A 22,971-nucleotide genomic window follows, 5' to 3' on the forward strand; every position below is an offset into this window, starting at 1 on the left:
TCAAGATGCTGAGTCGTCGTGCGAGAACAGTCGCGTTTGTTGTGAGCACTCGGCCCCAGTGCCGACCCGTTCATGTCCTGTATGATAACCTGTATATAATGTATAAAGTCCCTTTTGTTATTCTCATCGACGCCAGGCTCGGAGTCATCGCTACCAACGCTCTGTCACGAAACGGGTGACGAGCGCTACGGGACCACAAAGCCGTAATCGTGGTGCAGCGGTACAAGTTCGTAACACTGGCGGCACCGGTTGGATGTCGTAACACTGGTGGCACCGGTTGGAGTTCATAACACCCACCATATCTGCGCGAATTCGGCTTTGCACGATATACGTCTCGAGGAGCACATCGCGACTAGCGGAAACATGACGCCCGGTCTTATACTGCAAAGGAAGTGCACAAAGCTCCCGGAAGAACTTTGCGTTTGATGTTGTGGCTGACATTCTGTTGACACTACAGTTCTGCTATAGTGCAGCAGAAGTTGGCAACCTGCAGCATGTGCTGGCAGTGTAGTGAAGTTTTTTTACGAATGTTCTGGACCAAAAATTAAGGCCAACCGAACAACAATAATACATATTTCAGCAGTTACGGAAGCGACCTATAAGAGTTATGGCATACTTCTTCAGTGCCTCTCTCGATTGTTGTTTTTGTTGTTTTAAAGGTCTTTATTGAGCCAAAGAACTACTCTGCATACCTCTTCTTTTGGCTGAATTTATCAGCAGGAATAATGATACCAATGACTGCGCCACGTCTAATCGTGATAAAGAGCGCTGCCGAAAGGAAAGAGCAGTATAACTTGTGGAAAAGTAAGAAGGACATCTTCACACTTGCGGTACAGTACTGTTAGGCGTACAGTATTACTGTACGCTCAACAGTAATCGTCGTGCTCTCGTATGGAGGCATGGCATCGAGTTAGGTATCGTACCTCGCACTTCTCGTGGACTCGTATGTATGAGAAGCAGAAATTCACAGCTACCAATGCGCAAAAACTATCGACCACAGCATACCGCTATATAGAGTAGAAGTTTCATAAAATGGATTTTCGTCCAGACCAGCTCCCACTCAGGTTCGCTCTGAATGCTCCGAGAAGCTGCGACTAAAGAAAAGCTTCATTTACACCTCATGACGCCCCAAGGTGCAAAGTAGACTGGCTGAACAGCAGGAAGCCGTTGCGCCGGTAAACATCGAAAAATGTATTTCTAATTGTTGGGAATTATCGGAACGTCTCCCACGTTGACATACTCCACTATGATACAGCTGGTTATGTCTGGCCTCGTCAGAAGTGGCAATGAAAAACGCGCCTCAGGACGCTGTTCCTAGAAGCTAGGCGCGTGAAACGTGGTCAGCTGAAGCAAGATCTGGCAAGACCAAGAACGAGAGCGAAGCGAGAGTCTACATTTCGCATCGTCAACTGCAGGTTTGACCACAAATTCTTGAGCATCTAGGCTCATGGCATTGTTAAAAAAGCAAACTGGCAAGCGCTTTCAGGTTGATCAAATTGCTGCGAAACGGAGAGAGAGAAAGAGATGAAAACATTAAAAAGTGGTGGGAAGGGACGGGGAAAGTGATAGGCAAGGGAAAAGATATGGGCGTCACGCTCCCATTAGGGAGTATTGTAGGAGAGAAAGAGAGAGAGAGGGTATAACGCTAAAAGGTGGTGGGAGGGGACGGCGAAAGCGAGGCGAGAGGAAAGGTATGGGCGTCGTGCTCCCATTAAGGAGTAATGTAATGCTGCGGGCCAGTCAATCCGCTCACGTTTCTCGGCGCGGAACGAGCACCCATCCGCGGGGGGCGAGGGAGCCGGGGCGCACCGCCGCGGTAGTGCGATCACGTACGGCCTCGTTTCACGCGGCACATTTTCGGCCGTCGCTATCGCTGCGCCTCGGCGAGGATCTCAGTCCGTTCTTCTTTCTCGTTTAAGCTGTTCCCGTTCCAATTAAAGAGGACGGGGTCGGCTGCGACCGAGACGCAGGGAGCGAACTTGATTTGATACACCTTGAGTGTACACTGTTTCGATGTCGGCCGCTTCGCTCCGCGGTCCTTGTACCTTCGGCACCACCCTAGTCGTCGGGCTCTTATAGTGCGCTTTCTCAAAGATGACTGGAGTGCGCGACCACCTTTGCGTGTGAAGGGGAAGTGGTTGTGCATGTGGGCGCATCACCACGTATTGCGCTCCTTTTACTTTATTTTCCACTTCCTTAGTGCAAGACACAGAGGGAGGGAGAGAGAGGACAGAGAGTGAGAGAAAGAGGGGGAGGGAGATGAAAGGATGGCAGGGACAATAAACAGTCAAGAGAAAAATAGATAGATTAGGTGCAACCTCGTTAACCTACTTGCCATTCCTCGTTGGTGTTCGTCCATGGTTTTGTGGCTTTCTCGCGCGCACATCAGTATGCGATAGCCTGAGCTAGGCACCCGGCATGCTCGAACATAAAGAAAATATACCAATATATTCCAATATATATATATATAGTCATATAATGAGAAGCCAACAAACACTGACACCAAGAACAACATAGGGGAAATTGCATGTGCTTAATAAATGAAATAAAGTAATGATAAATTAATGGAAATTAAAGTGGATGAAAAAACAACTTGCCGCAGGTGGGAACCGCACCCACAACCTTCGCATGTCGCGTGCGATGCTCTACCAATTGAGCTACCGCGGCGGCGTTTCCCCATCCACTTTCTTGGGTATTTATGTGTACTAGTAGAACCCTGGGAGTGTTAGCCAGCGCCCCCACTCACAGACCTTGGCGGCGGACGTGGAACGTCTTTTTTGCCGCAGGCGTCACGAGAACGTGATCTTTTTCGGGTGAAGGCAACTGGTCAATAAACCCACATATGCTACCTGAAGGCATCAATGTTGCCGGATTCGAGACCCTCGTTAGGTCATAAACGAAGAAGGAAGGGGGTTAACCGAGGGACCCGATATTTATTAGTCATATAATGAGAAGCCAACAAACTTGGTGTCAGTGTTTGTTGGCTTCTCATTATATGACTAATAATTCTCATTATATGATTAATAAATTCTCATTCTCATTATGACTAATAAATTCATGACGTCGCACAAATTCATGGAATAAAGATTCATCAACTTTATTTACAAACGGTTCTTTCTCCAAGACTACCGGTTTATGCCATTGTTTAAGGCGTTTCATACTTACCGTAGTTCCTCTGATTTTCCTATATTGTCATATCGCGCCGCGTCAAGTTGCAGTCAGCAACATTTAGTTAAGAAGTACATTCGGAAATATTTGCCTTCCAGAAACCAACAAAGCTAAGCGAGGTCTACAACGCAATCCTAACGAAAGAATGATATCTTTAAAGGAAAATTTAAAATCAATAAACTATCATGCGTGATCTCAACAGACGTTACAAAAATCCTGCACAAGTGAAATAAACCAGCTTGAGCTCTGGCCTTTCACTGCACAAAATTTTGGGGACTAAAGAATTATCACAATTCGTCGCCGTGGAAGTTGGGTCGACACTGCTGCGATGACCTCGTCCTGCCTAATTTTCTTGCATGGAGCAATACTGCCTTCTGCGCTTCCTTTATTCTTTCTTTTCTGTGCCTAGTACCTAAACACCAAGAACTTAACGATCCAAGCCGACCTCTCAGCACATTTTTCAACAATAAACCTCTGCTTCTTTCACCTCAATTTGCATTTCTCTTTCTTCTCCTAATGAGGCTACCCATCCTCCTCATTTGGCGTTAATTAAATTTTCAGCGTACTTTATTCCTCTGCTTTTACTGCCACTAAGTTCATTTTTTATTGTTTTCATTTGTGTAGTCATTTCTTCCGCCACTACAAAAGCACGCTATTCCCGCTAGAGCTTCAGCCCCTGCTCTCTTAATCTCTGATTCTCGGCCAACTTCTATTCGTCTTTTTTTTTTCGAAGGTCACCTGTCTTCAAGACAGCCCATTTGAATCTTCCGTACGCGTATCTGGGGAAAAACAATTATTTCCGTATCCGTAATTACAGTGCGGAATTACAGACACGCCTTGGCGATAATATGCCAGCCTAGAGAGTATTATCGTTAATCTTGCCTTTGTGAAAAAAACCAAACAGAGAAATCAATGCTCGCCGCAGTTTTCCGTTTGCTTTGGAAACGTATAGTGCAGTGAAAAGAAACTGCAAACTTAAAGGTGATGGCACAGTAGAATTCTCCGTTCCCAAGTGTAGTTGTGCAAAGGAACTGAGGGGATAGTGGGGCGTCCATAAATTTTGGGCTGCAACACAGCCGAAGGTGACGTGCCGAAGTTCATTAGCTTGAAGTGTAGTACAAGCGCGGTCATGACGATTTAGGAACAGCGAAAGAAAGCAACCTAGCACTTGGGTTTCTTTCTCGCTCTTTACAGGGCTATTGTGCGTCGTAGTTTCTACTCGTTGACAGTGTCTGCAGGACAGAACAGCTTTATTTTCGTTCACGTTGCCATTTTCTGTCTTCCATTGGAGAATGTCCATGTCCATGTCCTATTTGCACGTAAAGTGCATGACGAAAGTAGTGCCACCTCTGTCACCTTTGAAAGTAGTGAAGCTATTTTTCGAGTAACAAGCTATGTTTTCAGGCTCTGTGACAGAGATTGCAGAGCATGTGTGCGCTTCCGCTGTTCAGCAAAATTTGTGCGGCACTGATTCTCTAATTCTCTAGGGGCTTACAGGAACGAAATAACATGAAAGTAAAAAAAGGGGAGGCTTCTCATTGTAACTATGGAAATGTCAATCACATACCCCCTCCTGCTCTCTCTCTCTCTCTCTCGTCAGAAAAGTAATTATCCCATCAATAAGTGAGGCAAGAGCTCTGGTATCCGTTCACTTATATTTTATAATAAGAAAGACAGCGTGTAGGGTACTTAGAGCGACACTTAATTTCACAACTTATTCCTACCTCGCTAAACACCAGCACATATTTTCGCCCACGCGTTTTCAACTCCCTCCCACGATTATTTCGAAATCAATAACAACCTTCCTCCACTCGAGGAAATGACAGAAAAGTGAATGAAGTGGGCGGAAGAGAGAAATACGCCCGTCATCCAAACAAGCCGCCATTGGAATCTGAACCTGGCAACGTTTAACGCTAGAACGTTATTTAGTGAGGCGAGTCTAGCAGTGCTATTGGAGGAATTAGAGGGCAGTAAATGGGATATAATAGGGCTCAGTGAAGTTAAGAGGACAAATGAAGCATATACAGTGCTAAAAAGCGGGCACCTCCTGTGCAACCGGAACTTAGCGGAGAGACGAGAACTGGGAGTCGGATTCCTGATTAATAAGAATAATAATAATAAGGTCTTGTTGTGAAACTTAATAAGAGGTACAAATTGAAGGTCGTAAAGGTCTACGCCCCTACATCTAGTCATGATGACCAGGAAGTCGAAAGCATCTATGAAGACGTGGAATTGGCAATGTGCAAAGTCAAAACAATATACACTATGCTGATGGGCGACTTCAATGCCAAAGTAGGCAAGGAGGAGGCTGGAGAGAAGTCAGTGGTGGAATGTGGCATAGGCACTAGGAATAAGCAGGGGAGAGTTATTAGTAGACTTTGCAGAACAGAATAATATGCTGATAATGAATACCTTTTTCCGCAAGCGGGATAGCCGAAAGTGGACGTGGAGGAGCCCGAATGACGAGACAAGGAATGAAATAGACTTTATACTCTGCGCTAACCCTGGCATCAGACAAGATGTGGACGTGCTCGGCAAGGTGCGCTGCAGTGACCATAGGATGGTAAGAACTCGAATTAGCCTAGACTTGAGGAGAGAACGGAAGAAACTGGTACATAAGAAGCCAATCAATTAGTTAGCGGTAAGAGGGAAAATAGAGGAATTCCGGATCAAGCTACAGAACAGGTATTCGGCTTTAACTCAGGAAGAGGACCTTAGTGTTGAAACAATGAACAACGATCTTATGGGCATCATTAAGGAGTGTGCAATAGAAATCGGTGGTAACTCCGTTAGACAGGATACCAGTAAGCTATAGCAGGAGACGAAAGATCTGATCAAGAAACGCCAATGTATGAAAGCCTCTAACCCTACAGCTAGAATAGAACTGGCAGAACTTTCGAAGTTAATCAACAAGCGTAAGACAGCTGACATAAGGAAGTATAATATGGATAAAATTGAACGTCGTCTCAGGAATGGAGGAAGCCTAAAAGAAGTGAAGAAGAAACTAGGAATCGGCAAGAATCAGATATATGCGTTAAGAGACAAAGCCGGCATTATCATTACTAATATGGATGAGATAGTTCAAGTGGCTGAGGAGTTTTATAGAGATTTATACAGTACCAGTGGCACCCACGATGATAATGGAAGAGAGAATAATCTACAGGAATTTGAAATCCCACAAGTAACGCCGGAAGAAGTCAAGAAAGCCTTGGGAGCTATGCAAAGAGGGAAGGCCGCCGGGAAGGATCAGGTAACAGCAGATTTGTTGAAGGATGGTGGGCAGATTGTTCTAGAGAAACTGGTCACCCTGTATACGCATGCCTCATGACCTCGAGCGTACCGGAATCTTGGAAGAACGCTAACATAATCCTAATCCATAAGAAAAGGGACGCCAAAGACTCGAAAAATTATAGACCTATTAGCTTACTGTCCATTGCCTACAAATTATTACTAAGGTAATCGCAAATATAATCCCGGACACCTTAGACTTCTGTCAACCAAAGGACCAGGCAGGATTCTGTAAATGCTACTCAACAATTGACCATATTCACCCTATAAATCAGGTGATAGAGAAATGTGCGGAATATAACCAACCCCTATATATATAACTTTCATTGATTACGAGAAAGTGTTTGATTCTGTCGAAGCCTCAGCAGTCATGGAGGCATTAGGAATCAGGGTGTAGACGAGCCATGTGTAAAAATACTGAAGGATATCTATAGCGGCTCCACAGCCACCGTAGTCCTCCATAAAGAAAGCAACAAAATCCCAATTAAAAAAGGCGTCGTGCAGGGAGATACGATCTCTCCAATGCTATTCACATCGTGTTTACAGGAGGTATTCAGAGACCTGGATTGGGAAGAATTCTGGATTAGAGGTAATGGAGAATACCTTAGTAACTTGCGATTCGCTGATGATATTGCCTTGCTTAGTAACTCAGGGGACCAATTGCAATGCATGCTCACTGACCTGGAGAGGCAAAGCAGAAGGGTAGGTCTAAAAATTAATGTGCAGAAAACTAAAGTAATGTTTAACAGTCTCGGAATAGAACAGCAGATTACGACAGGTAGCGAGGCACAGGAAGTGGTAAGGGAATACATCTACTTAGGGCAGGTAGCGGCCGCGGATCCGTATCATGAGACAGAAATAATCAGAAGAAAAAGAATGGGCTGGGGTGCGTTTGGCAGGCATTCTCAGATCATGAACAGCAGGTTGCCAATATTGCTCAAGAGAAAAGTGTATAACAGCTGTGTCTTACCAGTAATCACGTACGGGCCACAAACCTGGAGGCTTACGAAAAGTGTTCTACTTAAATTGAGGACGACGCAACGAGCAATGGAAAGAAGAATGATGGGTGTAACGTCTAGGGATAAGAAAATAGCAGATTGGGTGAGGGAACAAACGCGGGTTAGTGACATCTTAGTTGAAATCAAGAAAAAAAATGGGCATGGGGAGCGGCCCGCTGCGCGCTAGTGCGCGCCCTAAAGGACCCTAATAAAGTTTTTCATCCATCCATCCATCCATCCATGGGGCACGACATGCAATAAGGAGGGAGGATAACCGATGCTCATTAAGGGTTATGGACAGGATTCCAAGAGAAGGGAAGCGTAGCAGGCGGCGGCAGAAAATTAGGTGGGCGGAGCAGATTAGGAAGTTTGCAGGGATGACATGGTCACAATTAGTACATGACCAGGTTAGTTGGAGAAGTATGGGAAAGGTCTTTGCCCTGCAGTGGGCGTAACCAGGCTGATGATGATGATGATGACCCCCATTAATACAAACACAAGTAAGCACTCCTACACGTGGCCTACAAGTCTAAAATAGGCACTTCTGAAGCCTCAACCAAAATTTTAAAAAAACATACAAAAATATATTGAAAGGAAATACCCCAAGCCCGTGGCTAATGTTCTAATGCTTGCGTTCGCTAGCCTCCGCAATGGGGAGAAACATACCTAGCGTGCGGTACTTCTGCTACCAACAAATATTAGGAGACACGATTTTCCTCTTTCCCCAACAACCTCCCATCTTGTGCGTGAGGGCATGTATTTTCCCCCCCTTCTTCAAGCGTACGGGCGAGTACGCCCACGCACGCACGCATTTAATTGATAAACTTCAGCAAACTAGGCCAAGGTAATAGGCATAGGTGTGGGAGGCCCGAGAGAAGAAAGGCGGCACTCCCGCTCTATTATTGTAATGCGGTAGGTGGCCTGGTCTTGGCTACTACTTGCAGTCTAGCTGGATCTCGAGCGCTGCATGCAGCAAATTATTTTTTAAGCAGGAGATGAATGCTCACGTAAGTACTCGAGGGCACGAGTAAAGAATAGGAAGCGTATAAACTCTACGGAATGAAATTAAGAAAAGGAATAGGACAAAAAACTACAACAACCAACATGCCATAAGCGGGGACGGTAGGGCAAATTAAAACTGCGGGCGTGCGCCGCTGAGTCTATTCTCTGGCATAGGGCAGCGTGTACTATGCTCCCTTCGTTGAGGTTTTAAAATAAATTGGGGAGACAGGATAGCGCAGGTGCAACGAGGGAAGAGGGGGGGGGGGGAGGGCGGACCCTGCGCACTGGACTTTCCCGTTAATCTTAGTTAGCGGGCCCATTTCCCGCCAACGATAGCTTGCAGAGGGCAGAAAGATAGGGTGGGCGGCACAGTTTTTTATGTAGCGCCTTCAGCGTACGCCAACGCAACACGTTGCGACACAGCGGTGGTTCACTGCCTGCAATGTATCCCAGTTTCCAACGCCGTTCCGCGAGCTTGCTATATGTATATATATAAAGGAAATGTCCAGGCTTCCTCGTACGACCGAGCGACTAAATTGCACGCCGCAGAGGGAGGTACTTGGAAATAGTCGTGTAGGCTTCTTTGGCGTTGATTCAGCTGCTCTTACAGCTTACTGATTCTGGTTATAGTGGCGCACCATTCATGTGAACGTCTTTTTGTGTATACAAGCACCCTGCTCCAAATTTTAGTGCCCTAGCCTGTTGAGTTTGTTTCGTCGCTGCTCGCGTGTTTTTAACGGAGATACGATGCTCTCTTAAAATGGTGCACAATGCCAGAGCTAAATGTCATGTCTTAAACATGACGATGAACCGGTGCTCATGTTCGCCATCACGAGTAGCCAAATCATGTTCGTGCCGCTGCTGCGCGGACATTTGTGCTAATCGTTCTAGCGTGCGAAATGCTTTGTGAATATCAGCCATGGTTCATAAACGTTAACGGTAGACAGAGAATTCCGGTTTACATTGGAAGTGTGAGCTGTCTGGATCACGTACGCATTGAATGAAAAGTCATGATTCACTGGCATTTGGTTTACCATGAAAGTTGAGTGTTTTAATTGCACCACGCGTAAAAGTCGGCTGTCGCAGTCCTCAAACATTTATCATAAGCATAATTTCTTGCCCTCATTTGGCGATTTTATTACATGTTTCATCTCAGCCAGAGGATAAAATGCAGTTGAACCCATGGGCCTCGACTGTTTTAAGCTTTTGGAAGAAAGCCGTGTATGAAACATCTCTTGACCTAAGCCCCTCTAGTGAATGCGACGTATGTAAAGGTAGTAAGGCTTCATGTGTGGGCCGGGAACAACCAATAGTTAACCAGCATGTTAAGTTAAAGGGGAGAAAAAGTGTAAGAATTTACGTCTGTCAGGCTTCGAAGCTCTAGGAACTTCTGATGCGACAATGTTTTCTGTAGTGAAAGCCATAAGATGTCAGAGTACAAAAAAGCTTGGGGCACAGAATTTTAAAGAATGCAATGGAGCAAAAGCCAAATACTGCAAGTGCAACGACTTGTACCACAATACAGAACTAAATAGCGCCAGCTTTCATCCGCTGCAGAGCACCTGTGAACTTTCAGCTGCGCGCAGAAACGGTAAACAAGAATTCTGATCGTGAGTTCATTAGCTAGATTTCCCCAGGACCTGACGCACCCCAAACGCGTGGTTCTTTTCAAGCTCACACCGTCACGCATTCGACGCGAGTCCAAGTTTTGTTTAAGCACCCCGAGCACGACCCAGCATATTGCTTTTGCGAACTCTGCCAATTTAAATTCGTGCAGCACACAGGAATCTGTCTTTCTAACAGCAGAGTATCAAATATGCTATCCATGAGGCTTTTTTGCGCAAAGCAGCGGCTTGCTGACGGAGCACTTCAAGGACCGGATCGCCATTTATCGTAGCGAGTGGAAGTATGTTACAGTGGGATGATTAATCAAGATAGGCAGCGACTAATGGGATGGAAATCGTGGCACCCAATAGTAAGACAAATTTATCACCGGATAACCATGACCGTTTATCGCCGATAGCCAAGACACTAACCAGTTAATGTTCACAGTGATACAATAGCCAGAGGATAGGCAAGTTGGCAGACACTGATCGCACCACCCAGTCAATCATGACATATCGTGGCAAGATAGCTCGGCCATTGGCCGTTTATGGTAGCCTACGACACGTAACGAGAGTACCTGTTATTCATAGCCAGTTCCTACCTGCCAGCAACATTGTGAAATCCGCTAATGTTTGGCAAGCATCTAGGACACTGCCAATACTGACGCTGCCAGAATCTGAGACAATGCACCGTAATAATGAAACAGAACCTTTCCGGTGCACAGCGGGGATGCAATCGATACTCGCGGAACTCTCGCGTGCAGTTAATGAAGTTCCTTGTTTTACTCTCCAGTGAATAAGGTAGTTTTGTTTATTTCCCCAAATACTCGATAATATAAATCTGAATCCAGAGGTGTACATTTATTTATTTACGTACTTCTGCTCCAAGACATACTTGTGTTTCTAATTGCATCCAGTGAGACCATTCGTCCTTTTGAAATTATCAAGTGTGACTGGTACACTCAGATTCAAAGTTACTAGTATCATATTTTAACAAAAGTATTACTGGTGTTATTGGTATTGGTTATCTATAAGTTGGTACTTTCTCGCAGGCTGCAGTTTCATTTAAACAAAAAGCTAGCGCACTTCGGTTTACTTTGCGAATGCTTCGAGTATTTTTCATCGATTAAAACGAATGACGAATGAAGCGCATGTCCTGTGCAGCATTTTTGAAAGTCTTGATTCATCAAAACTTTTGGACAGTTTGCTTCTTGGTGTGTCCTTTCTAAACAGTTGGTCAAGGAACTTGAGTGAATTTTATTCGCCATTTATTAAGTATATCTGCAGCTGTTCACTAACGAGCCAGTAAAGTAAACGTATATGTATATTTCACAACCTTTCCATAATGATCTATCCTTTTTTCTTTCTAGCTACGTACTACGATTTCTAGCTTTACTTTAATGCGCTACATCTCTGCGAAAGTCCAGATGTAATAGAGAGCTTAAGCGTGTTCGTCATTCGGGTAAACGCAAGCGGACTACGCGTTTTATCGCATGTGTGGAGACGCGAACGTGAACGGCCTGCACGGTGCAGCCACCTAGTGACCCGGAGCTCCATTAGACACAAATTGAGATAATATTGCAGTAACAAAACGTATTCTACTTCGCTGCTGGTGTTAGTTTTCGGCAATTACGTAATCGCGTTGTTTCCGCAAATTTACACCAGCAGCAATGTAGAATACCGCTGATTACGGCAACATTAGCTGTGTTTGTCTGGTTTAGCTCTGCGCCACCAGGTGACTGTACCGTGCAGGCCGTTCCCGTTTCCGCCTCCGCTCATATAATAAAACGCCCACTACGCGTGCGTTTACCGAAATACCGGACTAGCTAAATCTCTAAAATGTTTCCTACGTTGAAAGTTACTGTCTGAAAAAATTTGCACCCAGACGAACGCCTACAATAAGGCATTGTACGCTAGTGACTCAGAACTATATAAATAATTTCGAGAGTCTCAAGACATTTGTCGTGCAAAGCTAAAAAAAAAACATATATTTTTTTTTCTGTGAAGGATGACTGAGGCCGCAAGTACACACTAATGATTTCAGGGAACGCTGATTGCCCAGTGAGACCTACATCATTAAAATGTTGCATAGTGGAGTAGCTCTCGAAGTCAATACGTAAGTACACACGTTTCTACCCTAACAGGCCCTGCAATCTATAAGTGGTTTCGCCAAAAAATACTATACTCGCAGTGAAGCACACTTTACAGTAAAGCCTTACGTGGGAGTTTTAGTACTGGACTACCGGCACTCTGCGTTTCATTGACAGGTAGCCTTATATGAGGGGCGCAAAATTCATCGTCCGGAGTAGAGGAGTACAGTGCGTTTCAGAAAACGCAATATCGCCACAAATTATGAGGAAGCTTTAGCTCGGGCCCAACTCCGACCCGACCTATTCAAATACATGTAAAACGCAAAAACGCTTTTCTGAGATAAACATTGGACCGATTTTAATCAAATGTGCTGCATTTGAGAGAGAACGTTAAATACTCGTCACTATTGGAAGCGGAGTTTCGATTAAGAGCCTGATTTTTGTTAAGAGAATTTTAAACTATTCGCAAGTTCGATAAAAATAGACGCACGAAGTTTATAAGTTAATAGCTCTGCATGAAGAACAGATATCAGGGTTCTGTAAAAGGCATCCATTAGATCATTTCAAGCGGACAAATTCGATATGTCAATTTACATTTTGCGTGAGTGTATTACGTTGTGTACAAGGGTTCTGCAAAAGCTGACTTTCCATATTACTGAACTTTTTCAGATTCGTGTGTCACAAATCAACTTTGTCTGCTTTAAATGTGCTATCAGATGCAATTCACAGAACTGTGATATCGTTTTTTCTTGGCAAGTTACAGAGGTGCAAACTTGATAGTTTCGTTTCCTGAAAAGTTTTGATAATTGCAAAATTTAATAAAGAAATGACGACGTAAATTGAAAATTTGAAACCAACAGTCACTAGATTTTAAGGTTTATTTTACATGCAACAAACCTCGTCAAATTTGGTGCAGTAGTTGTCGAGAAAAATGAGTTCTCCTTTTACATGTATTTAGATAGGAGCACCCGAGTTAAAGCTTCCTCTTATGCTCACTATGCGCCTTCTGCATTGTCTGTTTAGACGTTTCGGCGGAAACCTTTAGAATAGCACTTATAGTCTCCTAAAATTTGCGTTGAAGCATGCAGATCATTCATGAATTGAAATAAATCACGTGTCTAAACTACATGTCTCAGTTCAAAAAAAAGAAAGAAGAAGAAGTAAGAAAGGGGGGGGGGGGAGAGAGAGAAGAAACATAACTTTTACTGGCCATTATGAAGTTGAAGCAGCGGAGAATCAGAAATTGCACGACCACCATTAATAGGATTGTTAGTCACAGGTCTGTATAAGTAGCTATATTTTTATTCAGGGTGCACGTTGTACTGCAGAAGAAAAAAAAAACGTCAGCCAGTACGCAAAGCTTTAGCTTCTGCTAGAAGCTGTGCATTTAAGACGAGTTTTGTGAACGAAAGAACACGAAATCTCCACCGATGTGCATTGCTCTCACTGTTAGTAAGTTTCGGCCATGACGCAGTAGCCGCAGGAAGAGCAATGAATTCCAGAGTGCATGCTGAATCCGTAGTTCCCTAAACGTGTGCAACGTTCATAGTTTCTCGCAAAAGAGCTATGCGTACTGGTTTACTTTATTCTACAATTACAACAAATATCGCATAGTCGAAAATTAAAAGAGTAAATTACTGCTACCGTCCTAGAACCTGGTGTGTATTTTAACATTTAGGAACTCAAGTTGTCATGTCGCAACCAATGCAGAACAGTAGAATTCCTTATTAACGCCGGACGCGAAAGAAAACTTTGAAGAAGTACTGTTAGGAGCACATAATGACCGCCGATTTCGGCATTTAGAAGTGTTACAGGACAAAAAAAGATCTATCCTCTAAGCAAATGACATTTTCTGCACTCAGACAATTATAGAAGTACACTATTCGCGCAAAAAACAAGCATTTCAGCTATCTTTGTTTTATGCTTACATTTCAAGATACCTGTAAAGCACTATGACACAATATAAATTTAGCGCCTTCCTACAACTTTGATTAGCGGTCCGAAAGAAAGCCCGAACACAGTGTGATAAAGGGCGCTGAATAGTCAACCAAGGGTGCGATGGGAGATGGTTGTTCGACGTGTTCGTTCGGTTACCGGCACACGCAACTGGCCTTCTTCCCTGCCGACGGCGCCAGCCGCTGGGCGCGGCCACATTTTTGGTGACGTCAAAATGACGACACGCTCCTGTCGATCATCTTGCAACCGAGCAACCGAGCACGACGTCTGCTAAGCCCCGAACAAGACGGGAGTTGAGAAGTTGGGAGCGATCATACGCTCGTTACGGGACTGGCTTCGCATGGCGCGTATGGTGGATTGAATTGGGTCTAAACTGCGACTTCGGCCGCAGAATGGCACGTACGTATCCAATCCATAGTTTAATTCGAGAAAGTGGTGCTTGCGATGGGAACTTCTGTTGTTGCATTGGCGTTGCTTGAGGAGGAACGAGAGCAGCGGAGGTGCGAAACGCGTTTGAAGAAACGACATAAAGCGAATTCAGGTGTCGCTTTCGTTTCTCGAAACAAATAGTGCGTTGGCTGTGCGACGAATTCGACCCCATCATTGAGTGCCAGCTATCTACTGTAACGTTGTTGTTGCCTCTTGAAAAGTGCGTCATTTTTCCCGTCATTTCTGTTTTCTTTATTTTTCCTCGCTGGGCGCGACACCACATAGGGACGACGCAGAGAAACTAATAGTTATAAATTGTAGTAGTCACACGTATTACTATTTGAAAACGTATCTAGGCTTGGGAAGAAAAAAAAGTACATGTTTTAGATAAAGATTTCATTCGTTGGAAGACGAGAAACATATCGTTTTGTGGTATACTGTATGCAAGCAGACGATGAACGAGGGAAGTAAACTTCCGGGGAGTTCATCGCTTGCCGACTGGCTGCTGTCTGCACCCTGTTCTCAAAAATTTTCCATACTGCCACTTTTTGACGCTGCAGCAACCAAACAGAACGCGTATCGAACAAAGATCTCCGATCACGCCCCAACATGCAATGATAAAAGTCGAAATGCCAAGTTTTTTCAATTATTTTTTTAAGCCAAGCCCGACAGCTTCGTCTGTGTTTCGCAGTAATCTGACCCCATCCAATGTACACAGTGTTGGCCAAACATTTAGTCATGAAAGTTTGGCAGCATGAGGGACGGCGCTTACTTCTTCTTAATTAATCAAGCAAAGAATGAATGAATCAATCAAACTATGAATCATTCATCCACTCACGTAATCAATCAATCAGTCAAACTTTATTGCAGAAATTACCTTATAACAGAGGGCTCACGAAAGGGCCGTCCAGAGGGCTCACGAAAGGGCGGAGGCTCACGGGCTTCCCGTCCCAACGTGGGTGCGGCCCGCGACCCCTGCCGCCCACTAAACCAAGAGTGGGTGGGGAGGGGTTCCTCAGGACACATTAAAGTTATTTCCTCTTCCTACCTTATAACAATTCAGCAAATATAGGACCCCTCAGCTATTTTCGGTGTTGCTTGAGGGCTTCACATATTAAAAAAAAATACGTTCCTTATATGCGATTTGCGTAGTGCACATTTCCATGCTATTCGTTTTAAATCACAGAAAATGGCCGCAGAATTGCTACATCACTTCCCTTAGCCGTGCAGAACGCATAGAAAAAAAAAAGAACTCTCGCAAAGTTTAAAAAGACGACTCAGCGCTGATTAACTTAGGCAGATGCGCCATAAATGTGAACTAGATCCCGTACGCAGCTTCTCCGCGCACTTCATGTATGCGCGAGCACATACCGGGGCCTCTAAAATCGCCCGCTGCATGTACCGTACACGCTTAGTCTCGGTATTTGATGACGCAGCGGCCTTTTCAAGATAATGCCGCTCTCCCTGAGCATACGCAGTTGTATCACATAAAGTGGACAGTGTTGGTAAAAGCGAAGCGTTTCTGGCCAAATCTGGCAAGCTTGCGTAAAGGGACACTTTGTTTTGGTGGAGCCTATCGTTGTACACTAAGACCGCGGAAATAGTCTGGCTTTCTGGTAAATTATATAGCTTGGAAACATTGACTCAGTTGCGAGTTCTTCTACAATTTGTCCCTTCGTAATGAGAAACCTCGGTTTATCGCATTTTTCTTAGCGGCACTGTCGTGTTCCACGCTGAACTTCACGTTTTTTCTGCCATCATCACGAAATTTACTTAGAACACCTTTTATTTTTCACAGTTAGATTTTATTTCGTAATAGGGAGGCTCGGCTTCAATTATTAAAAATCACATTGTTTGATATTTATTCGCCTTAAGATCACTGTACGTTAGGTTAGGTTACCACAACAAGAAACCTAAATTAGGACAGTGCACAGTAGCTCGGAGCCACATGGGTAACCTTGAGATAAATACATGCAGTCTTGTTTATTTCTTGATGTTCGAGAAAGCGTGTTGTATTAGCCGGCAAAATTATGGCGAACGCCCGGTGGTAGCGTCCGAATATCAATTTCGAGCTTAGTACGAAACATTACGTCCTAGAACACACAGATCCTCTACAAAGCCGTCTGCTCTGAGCTCCAGCACCAGCAAGCAGACAATATCTCAAGAGACGCAGCGGCGTCGTCTGCATGGACAGTCCGATTCAGAATTTCATCATTAGAACGATCTACAAATACAGTCACCTAGAAGACCTTAAACTCCGCCTCTCGGCAACATTGACAATTTATTCCGTTTAGAATCCTCGAAATAGTGAGTGCTCTTCAAAACGCGAGTAGCGTAGTAAACACCGGCCATTACAATACGAGGCTAGCTGCGGCAAGCTCCGCGGCACGTTTTTGCAGCTCTAAGAACTTGCATGGCACTGTCGGGGGACCTTTTCAGCTTGCAGTGCCCGCAAGGAAGGGATGGCCTGGAGCCACCACGTGCTAGTCATTTTCACCTAGAAATGTAAGGAGTGCAAAGCAAAAACGTAAACGACACACATATCAGGGATCGAACAAACAAAAGAACAAACGCTAACACCACAGTGGACTGGATCCTCGAACGCACGTGTGCGCGGTGGCCTCGAATAAGGCAAAGACGTTAAAAACGCTGGGCACCGAAGCCGACCCGAGGTTCGCATATAAAGGGCCCACGTATCCTGCCCTTCCTTACCACCTACGTGGTCTCTCACAACGAGTAGACAAGAGCAGGCAAACAGAATGCGAAGGGACGTAAGAAAAGAAATAGCCTTACGATACTCGGTGCGCGCTTTGCGAGGGCCACTTCGGCTAGGACGATGCATATCAAGCAGGCGCTAGCTGCGCTCCAGCAGGCATGGCTACGTAAAGAATGAAACACGCGCTTCAAAAGAAAAAAAGATGCCGCCGGGAACAGGATGCGCGTTCCACGTAGAGCGGCCAGAAAACGCACGTGTTGTGATGGCGCATCCGTGTTTCGCTAGCAGCGTCGCCTTCTCCGCGCAGGCTCTGAAAAACATGCCATAACACGGACTGCCTGCGTAAGGCGCAGCCGGAGCTTTTTGTTTTAGTAGCGCAACCGTTATGAGCCCGGCTTGCAAGGCACTCTCGTTATTCGCTCCTATACAGGAGCCGAACTGGCTATGGCATAACTTGAGAATAGCGGCCGTTAGCTGCTGCGCAGATCTTGGCGTGTATATATATATATATATATATATATATATATATATATATATATATATTATATGCGAAGATCTGCGCAGCAGCTATTATTATCTGTTATTATCTGTTGTTGCAATTGACATGGAGAAAATAATGAAAGGAAAGGAAAGTGGACGAAGAGGTAACTTGCCGCCCGTGTGAGCCCAACCCACCAACACCTTTTCGTCCATTTTCATTTATTTTTTCTTCGTTATTTTTCACATTTAAATTTCAACCACAGATAATTTCTCCAATGCTTTCCTTGGTTTCATTGTTTCGTTTATACGGTCATAAATACGAGAAATCCAGCCCCTCAGTTTCCCTAATTCTCTCGTTCATATAGATACATACTCGTATGCTGTCAGAAAATACATAAAGGAGTCTCGGCCCTGGTGTAGAAAGTCGTTCGCGCTAATACAGCCACCGCGTAAAACTGGACGCCAATCAACTGAGATAACCAGCCAAGTCGACTTGGGTTTAATGACATCACTTTTCCAAGAACAACGTCGCAGACTTGATTCCCGGTTTCCTGCTTTCGACTAATGCATTGCAAAGTGCTCCTACTGTAAAGAAAAGAAAGAGGGAGAGAGAGAGAGAAATTTACTGACTATGGCGATACTCCCTAATGCGAAATTTCAGCCCTGCTCTATGAGTGTTTTCATTTCGGTATATATAAGCTGGCACGGACAATCTGTCTCGTGCGGCACGTTTCAAACAGATCGGACGAGAACCGGCGTATTCAGCGCAACTGCCTCGACACACGACGGCGCGCTACTCTGGCGCCATCTCGTAGCGTTCATCGCCGCAGAGCCCGCCGTGCGCGGCACTATGGTTTCGCTGCACTCTCCTCCTCCATTTTCCTCCTCACGCTCTCTTCGCTATCGCCGTCTTTCATCCTTCGCTGTGCTCATTCGCTCGATTACACCGAGGGACGATGCCGAGGGACGCCGACACTAAACGCAGAAACAGGAGCCTGAGAGCTGCGCTCTAAAAAAAAACGAAATTTTCAACACATACTTCAAAGGGTCCTAGGTATTCCAGATCTTGCACAAGAGCGCTCGTCGTAACGCAGCCTGATCAGTGACTGTTATGTTCTGCTGCTAAGCACAAGTTCGAAGACTGAACTTTCAGCCGTATTTGTGACATTTCTGCGGTGGACGAACACCCAAAGGTTTATGTACAGTTATTCGGATGTTCCCAAAAGGACCCCAGGCGGTAAAAATGAATCCGAAACCCTCCACTGTATATGGCGTCTCCCAACTTTTTTGGAAAGCTTTGAGGTGTTCAACTCCATGGATCAAGCAAATTCAGTACCTCATTATCATTTTGTCAGAGCCCGAAAAGGCAACGAAGCGACTACTTCTCTACCCGCAAGGTCTACGACTTCTACGGGTGCCTTTACCGCTAACGTCTACGAAACCGCGCAGATAAATTGTTTGAGAGATTGAAATAGTAGATAGCAAGTACAATATGTCGCCGATATTTAGCTCAACCTCAGCTCTGTCTCCTTGAGCAACGGCTCCGTCCACTTCAGCAGTTGTGAACCATTTCTTACACTCACTTGCTGAATTAGATGTTTGCTGCATTTTGGGTTGTTTCGTTCCTTAAAAATTAGCGAGTCGCACACTTTGAGTACCTTAACGGTGTACTAGTTGAGGAAAACATCCTGATAAGAACTATTGCCGGCAAGTATTTACGCAAAGGCAATACAACTCGCACAACCACGATACGGCACGCACAAAATCGAACTACTTTTTTTTTCGCTTGCTGGTCAAAGTTTTGAATTTCCAATATGCTGCCTGTTAATTCTACTAAGTTCATTATATCAATAATTTATTGACATTCACTAGGTCTCACTACAACAACAAATTATTACAATTTTATTTAAAGAGCAGGATGATAAACAACGTTGCCTTTTGTCTTTCCCTCCCTTTTTTTTCCTTTTTCTGGCGATGCAATGCTGCACTGCTTCCTGCCCAAGTGTCTCGGCAGCCCCGTAAAGCAGTTTAATATCCCACCTTTTCAGGATTTCGCAGCAAACCAAATCAAGATACTGCACCTTCTCTTTCCGCTCGCTTTCTATTTTTCTAATTAGCCGAACTTACAAAAAGAACCGCCAGGACCATAAGGCGCCGACAGAATAAAGACGTAATTACGCCTCCTCGTGCTGAAACCACAGCAGACTCCATCCATCTCTTCGCATTTGCACTACCCTGCCTTTCCGACCTGACCTGCACGCGCGCACCTAGATTAATTACCTACCCTTTGTGCGAATGTCGAGAATAATTTCACCTCGCTAAGCTGCCGCTGGCGCCAGAAACGGATTGCATGTCGGGTGTTTGTACGACTTCGCGATTTCCGCTAGCGGTGAGCTACGATAATACAGCACGGATTCGTGAGAGCCAGAGCTCACTCCACCGAGCTGCAAGAAGTCAGGAGAGAGGAAGAACAAACGGGTATTTGAAAAACCTGTGTCCAGCTCTTGGCTCTAGAGTGAAAGTTGGAAGCGCCCCTCCATAATGGTGGGTATAGGTGGCTAAGGAACGTGGTCGTTGAAGAAGCCGTTTTACCCAAGTAGGCCCAACAATTTTTCCGCGTTAGATTCGCTAACAGGTGCAGCTTGCAGAAGTGCGATGATGTTGTTGCGGCGTTGGTGTTTATAAGCAAACTTTTTTTGCTATTTCTGCAAAATATTTTGGGCTCTAAATTTAAATTCTCCTTATCGGGAGAATTTAGATGTCTTTATCGAATGCAAGAGAGGTTCTTTAAATTGGTTGACTGGTTGTCTAGTGAGAACGGTTCTGGGTTTTAGATGTATTTCAATAGAGGAATCGGAGTTGGCCCCGAAGTAAAGCTTCCTCTTAAGAGGAAGCTTTAGCTCGGGTGATCTTATCTAAATACATGTAAAAAGAATTCTTTTTTCTCGGCAACCACTTCACCAAAATTGACGATGTTTGTAGTATTTAAAAGAAAAACCTAAAATCTAGTGACTGTTTGTTTTGGATTTTTTATTTGGACCGTCAATGTTTTATTAAAAATTGGCAAAAATCAAGAAATTTCTGAGTACTAGACTATCGAGTTTACAACACTCTAACTCAGCAAGGAAAAATGATATCAGAAGTTTGGGAATTACATCTAATAATATATCTGAGCGGACAAAATTGGTATGTTACACATGAATCTAAAAATAATTCAGTAACATGGAAGTACATCTTTTGCGGAACCCTTCTACACATCGTAACAAATTCACGTAAGATATAAATTGACACATCGAATTTTTCCGCTTTTAATTATTTAGTGGATGCCGTTTACAGAGCCGTGGTATCTGTTCATGATGCAGAGCTATTAATTTATGAACTTCGTGCCTCTACCTTCTTGAACGTTCGAATATTTGAAAATCCTTTTCACAAAATTCAGGCCCTAAATCGAATTTCCGCTTCCAGCAGTCACTAGAATTTAGAAAAGCGTTCTTGCGTTTTGCACGTATCTGAATAGGCAGCGTTGAAGCTGGGCCCGAGCTAAAGCTTCCTCTTAAGACTAAGCTTTATATCGGCGCGGGGCATAATTTAGCTGTACTGCTTGCAATACCAATTTCTTTTGCTAGCTTCATTTCATAGCTGTACGTACTGCAAATATTGTTTTATGCAATTCTGTTAGGAGGCCCACTCACGGTTTCTGCTTTAGAGTTTTTTTTTTCTGAATACATATCCTAATTGATCTACGTATTCTGTGTGCACTGATGCTTATAAGTTTAAAACTTGAAACTTCAAATGTATGTTATACGCAGAAATACTCTCAATGTACAAGCACCGGGGCTATTTGATAAAGTTTCTCACATCTAAGAGAACAAAGCTAAGCTCTGGCGATTCCAGGAAACAGAATTGTGACTCAAAATGACCACAAAAAATTTCAAAAATTGGTGAACTAAAATATATTAACACTACAATTACAACTCCTTGACTCTGCGCCATTGACAGATTTCAGACTTTTGCAAACTGTATCAATTGGTAGGCTCAAGCGGAAATGTACGACGCATTACTCGACCATCACAACAACACAAACGTTATCAGGAAGACCAAAGCTTGAAGTGGTTAAGAGCCGTGCGACGAAGAATATCAGTGCAGCCAACGTGTCAACAAAAGGACTTGTCATGGCGACAAGGACCCTGAGGAAGACTAGTCTCCTTGTGGAAACATTGCCTCCTCCGACATTCCTAGCCCGGCCTCATTATTCACTTGCCCATCACATGCATGTACTACATCGACAAGGAAAGCAATCACAGACAAGTTAACCAGAGTATAGATTCGGTTGTCTGCGCTGTACTGGGCAGTAACCTATAGTAACCTATGGGCAGTACCCACAACCACATTACCTATTTTTGGTTTGCTCGTGCTCCCGTGACAGGACACAATTGAAAAAAGTTCATTTTTGTTTTATCGGAATAACCTCCCACTTGCCTGGAAGCAATGGCAGAAATCTGCGGCGAACCAACAGAGTCAGTTACGCCAAGCACTCCTTGTTGCTCCTCTACGCGTGTTTGCTGCTTTATTTGTGCGCTATTTCTGGCAACACAGGAACAGCGTCTTTCCTGCGACATTCCCTGATACAAGAAGGTAAGTGGCTGATCCGCGAGGGTCATTTCAGCCTATTACTTGCGGCGCGCGTAGCTGTCATGGATGTCGCCATGCTGGAAAGCTGTGGGGTAAGGTGATTAGTGGCGTCTGTCGTACGTGTTCTGCTTGCGCCTTGGTCGAGATGAAATCAAGCCAGCGGGACACAGAATAAGATTGGTAAATGGTTAAAAGGTGGAGAGGGTTCATGCGTCTAAGATTGGATTCAATGGAGAGGGTTCATGCGTCTAAGAACAAAAAAAGAAAAGAACAGGTGGAAACTAAAGAGGGCGAACTCATAGGGGACTCGAAATCGTCTCCCTCAAAAAAGAAGAAATCTCGGGGCTATCACCACATCAGTTGTTCAAATACTAGCACTTTGACCAATACATACTCTTAAATGCTATGGTGTAGCACGAGGCACCTGCTTCAAACATCTGCACCAGACCACCGAGCTAAATCCATCCATCTATCGTTCAAATTATGTTGGATCCCTGATCCCCTTAAGAACGTGCCTGAAAGAAAAGAACCTTTGATTGATTGATTGATTGATTGATTGATTGATTGATTGATTGATTGATTGATATGTAGTTTAGTATTTTTGGTGA

The 22,971-nt window shown here is 44.4% G+C and overlaps 1 protein-coding gene across 3 annotated transcripts in view; it reads right to left on the reverse strand.

Annotated features, from left to right (window-relative positions):
• LOC135906249 (suppressor of lurcher protein 1-like) overlaps nt 1-22,971 on the reverse strand; it is a 495,728-nt gene that overhangs the window by 353,844 nt on the left and 118,913 nt on the right. Inside the window, exon 1 of one of the 3 annotated variants that reach the window (XM_065437551.1) lies at nt 17,329-17,452. The exons of the other annotated variants lie outside the window; for them this stretch is intronic. The gene's annotated coding sequence lies outside the window, so the exon portion shown is untranslated. Of the gene's footprint in view, nt 1-17,328; nt 17,453-22,971 lie in introns of those variants that run through there. 3 annotated transcript variants of the gene reach the window in all.

This window comes from Dermacentor albipictus, chromosome 5 (assembly GCF_038994185.2).
Source record: "Dermacentor albipictus isolate Rhodes 1998 colony chromosome 5, USDA_Dalb.pri_finalv2, whole genome shotgun sequence".
Classification (NCBI taxonomy): domain Eukaryota; kingdom Metazoa; phylum Arthropoda; class Arachnida; order Ixodida; family Ixodidae; genus Dermacentor; species Dermacentor albipictus.